The sequence below is a fragment of the Corylus avellana genome, chromosome ca2 (genome assembly GCF_901000735.1).
Source record: "Corylus avellana chromosome ca2, CavTom2PMs-1.0".
Taxonomy (NCBI): domain Eukaryota; kingdom Viridiplantae; phylum Streptophyta; class Magnoliopsida; order Fagales; family Betulaceae; genus Corylus; species Corylus avellana.
The window spans coordinates 42981213-42987213 of NC_081542.1; positions in this window are offsets into that span (position 1 = coordinate 42981213).

The window sequence follows — 6001 nt, forward strand, 5'->3', positions numbered from 1 at the left end:
CATGTGATGGGTGATTAGACATAGAAAAAGGAAGCTGGTGACTTTTGCCACGGCGACAGGCGGGGCAAAATGGTAGCTTCTTATTATACGTGACAGGTAGGTGAAATTGAGATACAACTTGACGAAGTATTCGATCAGCAGGATGACCGAGACATGCGTGCCAATCGTGATGAGAAGGACGTTCACTGGAAAAAAACACTAGGTGGTGCGACTAATGTGGAGGGGGACCATTGATAAAGTCCATTCTTACTCGGGCCTTTGTGTAGAATCTTCCCGGAGATGCGATCCTTAACAAAAAAAACAAGAATGGTGAAATTCCATAAAAGCATTATTATCTGAAGTAAACTTTTGCACAAATAATAATTTTTTTGTAATTTTTGGAACATGCAAAACATTACATAAAATAAAATTAGGTTGAGAGAATAGAGAAGTGCCAATGTTTTTGAGGGCTAAGCGGGTACCATTGCCCACTTGAATTTGATCGGGGCCATCGTACTCTTCCGATTGAATATTCAATTGATTTGAATCGGAGGTGACGTGGTGGGAAGCACCAGTGTCGGGATACCAGTTAAGATCCCGAGATGACGTGGCCATTGCATCGTAAGCTGTCAGATTTAGGCCAGGGGCTTGATAAGCTTGATTAAATCTGTTGTAACAGGTGAGGGCCGAATGGCCCAATTTTCCACAAACTTGACATGTGGGTCTGGACCTTGAGGAGCCCATATGCGAGCTGGGCCTTGAGGAGCCCATTTGGTGATGTAGGTTATATTGAAAGGGAGAGGGACCTGAAGGTCCTCCCTGACCTCTGGTCGTAGAAGGGTGAAGCTGATGAGGGTGCCCCCGTGATCGATGTCCTTGGCCGGAGGAGCGCTGGAAGACTCGATGACTGTCACGGCCACGGTGGAAGTTGGGGCTCCGAGCTGCGACGTTAGCTGTTGGAAAGGAGGAGTCTTCTTGATGATGTTTTGCAAGCCGAGATTCGTGAGCAAGGAGATGCCCAAACAGCGTGTCAATGGAGAGGGGCTCCACACGAGTGGTTACAGAGGTTACAAATGGGTCGTATTCGGACCCCAAACCACCGAGGAGATAGGAGGTGAATTCTTCGTCACTAATCGGGTGTCCAGCAGCAGCAAGAGTGGTGGTGGTGTGCTTGATTTGATGATAATAATCTGAGATACTCAGATTTCCTTTCTTGGCAGTGGTGAGTTGAAGATGGAGGGTTAATACACGGGCTTGAGATTCTGCAGTGAAAGATTTATCAAGTGTCTTCCATAGCTCCTGGGCAGTTTTGCAACCAAGGACCTGAGGCAGCAGTTCATCGGAGATGGAGGACATTAGCACGCTAAGGACCAATTGATCCTGGCGGAGGCATCGAAGGGTGTCAGGGTCTGTGGAGATGGTGGAAGTACCGTCGGGGGAGTTGGAGATGGGCGGGCTGGGGGTATTTGTGCCGTCGATGTACCCATAGAGATCATGACCTCGGAGGAATGGTTCCACAAGGCTGTGCCATGTCATGTAATTGGTTTTGTTGAGCTTGGTGATGGATTGGGCAAAACTGGAGAGAGGACCTACGGGAAGAGCTTGCTGGGTATTGATGGGAGTAGTGTTTGGGGTGGTTTCGGTGGAGGCAATTTCAGTGGAGGCAGGGGCCATTGGAGAAGAGCAACAGGTGTTTGAAGAAATGCTTCAGAGACGAGAAGAGAAAAAAAAAGTGACGACGTGAGTCGCTCGTTCAAAGCTCTAATACCATATAGAGATTAATATTTCTGTGTAAATTGCTGCTTGTGTTTTCCATTGATACATGCTGAATTTATACATATTCTTTGGGAGATTTACAAAGGAAAGTATTGTAAAATGAATGACAAATTTCTTTGGTTTTCCTTTCTTGTACTAGCCGTTGGGTTGATTGGGTTTGCTATAATTGTGGGATTGCATTTGCCTTATTTGGATGTAGCCGTTGCTGTGATTTGTGGAGTTGATTGTGTTGGTTCCATTACCTTGTAGTACAAAGTTTCCTTCATGTTGGTTCAAACTCAAATTCGCTATATAATTAGTTTTTGTTTTAATTGTTGAAACAATTCTCCTTCCATGCTATTCTTATTACTACACTTGAGGACACATGAGTTCTCTTAATTGAGCTTTGAGGCAACTCAGAGAAAAAGTGTGCCATTCACCATTTATGGTAAATGTAGACATGCTCCTTTGCTTTCATATCGTTTTTTGATTTGTTTTCTAAAAGGGATTATAATCTGATATTGTCACTCACTTTGTCAATATCAGGCTACAGGGTGTACTTGCGGGAAAGACTTTTAATTTTTAATGACAATTAATTCACTTGACTACTTGAGGGAATATCCTTAACTCTGAAACATGTAATTAATCAATTGTTCTTTTATTTATAGAAACAAAAGAGAGAATTGCAACTAATCTAACAAACTTTGCGCATGACCCTTACAATTATAAATTGTTGCGCCAGGTATGGTGCATTGCTTTTGGTAATAATTTTTCTACGAAGGAACTAATTTTTTTTTCTCCATCTATTATACTTGTGATTCATAAACAACTTAATGTTTTGGAACTTTTCCTTGACTGCATAACCGAATTCAATGACAAGCTTTTGCAATTCAGGCTTGGAGGGATCTGCAATTCCTGTGTAGATAAGTATGTCAATTTACCCTCTTTGCAGATCCTAAGAAATCCTAAAGACACTTTGTTTTCCCTTATAGAATATAATGATGGTTGGGCCCTAGTGTGTGATTTACCAAGTTTTTGTGTTTTAGTTCCACAGATCCAGTGAATGCTGCAATTGTCACTCAGTGTGGGGGGATTCCATTCAATGTTTATCGAGTCCAATTATAAACACTGTAAGTGCCAAAACTTTTAGTCAATGGATTTTTTGTCACTCCATTAACTCAATTATTTTGGTTCTTGGAGATCTAACTTCAAATGTTGGCATAGGGCTGGCTGAAAGAAGATTTTACTACACGCAACACACTATTTCAATATTCTTTTGCTTTCAAAATGAAGTGACACTGAATTGTTTCTGTATTTTACTTATGTCCCAACATTTTTTTGACAAACAATTTAGGTATCAAAGATTTCAATTACTAGCCACTTGATGATTTAAGGTTTCTTTTTCTTTTATCTTTTAAAAGATGGTAATTAGGTGATACTATGATTTTGGTTATTCAACTGTTCCAAATTTCATTTTTGTTTTTAAATGTCATAATGGCATCAATAGGCGAATAGCAACTATTTTGTGCACATATCCTTAGTTGACGTGACATATTAAAGCTTCTCCAACATAATAGGCAAATGACCCATAATAGCCAAATTTGAGTATTATGGGCTACTTTTTTGTGTCCAACAGCTTCTTTAGCATTTTATTTTTCTTATTGAATGAATAGTGGTTATTTTTGCTACTAAACATTTTTTTTTTTTGTTATTTTAGCTACCAGCTTTTTAATACAAATTTTAACAGATTATTTATTCCACTCTCTACTTTCTTAAAATATTTTTTCCAAAATTTTGTATTCATTTTCAAAACTTCTCTCTCACACTCTTACTCTCCATGCATATCCCCTTTACTGTTTTTTCTTCTCCCCCAAAACCAGATTTTCCGACTACACAGCATTTCAACCACAAATCAAATCGAACGCTGTCCACAAAGCGCGCCTGAAACGAATGCCCAAATCTAGATAATATTCCACTCCACTAATCGAACGCACAAAGCTCATCAAACTCGAAGAAATTGAAAACAACAGACCACAAACGAAATTGAAAACCAACAAATCTGCTCGCAACTCTCATCAATTGACCACGAACTTAGCATTTCGTCAAATAAAAACAAAATGGACATAGATCATACTTTTTTGGGTTTGCTGGATACCGAAATTCAGGATGGTCTTCACACACGCAGCTCCACACAGTAAATGGGGGGGGGGGTGGATCGCATTATGTGGATCCCCTCAAAGAGGAAGCTTGTTGAGGTACGTTGTTTCTTCGGTGTGAATTCTTCTCCTGTGGAGAGGCACGAGATGGGGAGCTATTCTTTCCCGTGGAAGAGTATTTGGAAGGTTAAAGTCCCGCTCAGAGTTAGTTTCTTAGTGTGGACGGCTACCCTTAGAAGGATTCTCACTTTGGATAACCTTCGTGATGTAGATTGGAATTCAAAGCTTATCTTATCTTATCTTTTAGTCTTTTATTAGGTTTCTTTGTTAATTGTTTATTCTATCTTATCTTTCAGTCTTTATTTGAATTAGGTTTCTTTGTTAGTCTTTTATTTGGTTTAGTTGTCTTTCGTAGACTTCTAAATTAACTTTATTTCATTGTTATCTTAGGACTAGGAGTCTTGGGCTATAAATATATGCTTATAGCCTTTAACAATGCAGTTTATGATTATTATTGAGTTTGTTTAATAAGAATTACTCAGAGTTGAGTTTCTTTGTGTTTTTCCTTAAACCATAGATAGAATCTATAGTTTTTAAGAAGATTTCTTTGATTCTTGTGATAGTCTCACAATCTTAGAAATATTTATCCCTTCTACTTGCTGTTTTTCTTGTTCACCACAATCCTACGCTGCATCAGTTGGTATCAGAGCTCAATTACTTTCCATGAATGGGGAGGAGCAACCGCTTTGCAGACATGAACGAGGTGCACGTGCGCACGGAGGCAGCACGTAAGGAGCAACCGGCGATTCGTTTGCGGCACATGGAGGAGAGGTTTGGTGGTCTAACCGTGCAGAAGGAGGGGCGTGCGCGCACCCATCACGGGGTCCCTATCAATCATTTGGCCGACATGGATGGTCCGAGCGTTCATCATCGTCAACCAAAACCGAGATACGCGGGGGCAGAAGACAAATTTATCGTTGAGGGTGAACCTATCAATCCTTATGCAGGGCGCGGAGTGCGGAAGGAATTTCCAACGGCACAAGCCCATGCTATATCACGGGATGCAGGCGTCAAGCTCGACAACCAAAAAGAAAAAATAGAAAATTCATACAAAAAAAAGGTGTCTTGGGAGATGGCGGAGGTCAAGCATCAATCGGTGTCCCGAGACATTGGAGGTACGTACCGACAATTTCAGACTACATGCACCATGGGAGGCAAGGTGGCCAAGCTTGTCATCGATCCAAGGAGTGGTATGAATGTAGTCTCGGAGGAAGCAGTTCGGAAGCTAAGGCTTGAGACCAAGAGACATCCTACTCCCTATCGGTTGGAATGGCTCATGAAAGGAAACAAGGTAACGGTTTCTAGACGTTGTCTATTGTCTTTTTCTATTGGAGATAAATATGTGGATCATTTGTGTTGATGTGGTCGACATGGATACGTGTCACCTATTGTTGGGAAAGCCATGGAAATATGATAGAGCTGCTATCCATGATGAAACAAAGAACACATACAACTTCATGTTTGGTAAAACCAAATTGAAGTTGCTACATAGCCCATGGGCGGAGCCAAAACCTTCACAAGGGAATGATCAATCCTTTGTAGCCAAGCAGGAGTTGACGGACAAGGAAAGCGGCATCAAGGGAGAGGTGTCGGGGCCGATAAAGGAGCTGTTGGGGAGATGTGTCGACATAGTCCGAGTAGAATTACCGAAAGTGATACCATCATTGCGAGACATTCAACCTCAACTTGATTTGGTACCGAGAACTAATGTTACTAATCATCCGCACAACATCAAGAGTCCTAAAAAGCTTGAAGAATTGGGGAAACAAGTGGAAGAGGTAAACCTTTCAGAGAGTATCGTAATTTTTCATGAAGAAGAGGAACCCTTGGAAGAGGTAAATCTTTCGGATAGTTTTGTAATTTTTCATGAAGAAGAGGAACCCTTGGAAAAGGTAAATCTTTCGGATAGTTTTGCACTTTTTTACGACAATTCTAAATATCATGTACCTGATAAGAGCCCCGAAGATAAAGTCTTTGATTTTAGTGTTGAGCCAATTGACTATGTTGATTTCATTGGGATAGATGCTATTTTGTCAAATTCTTCTAACCAA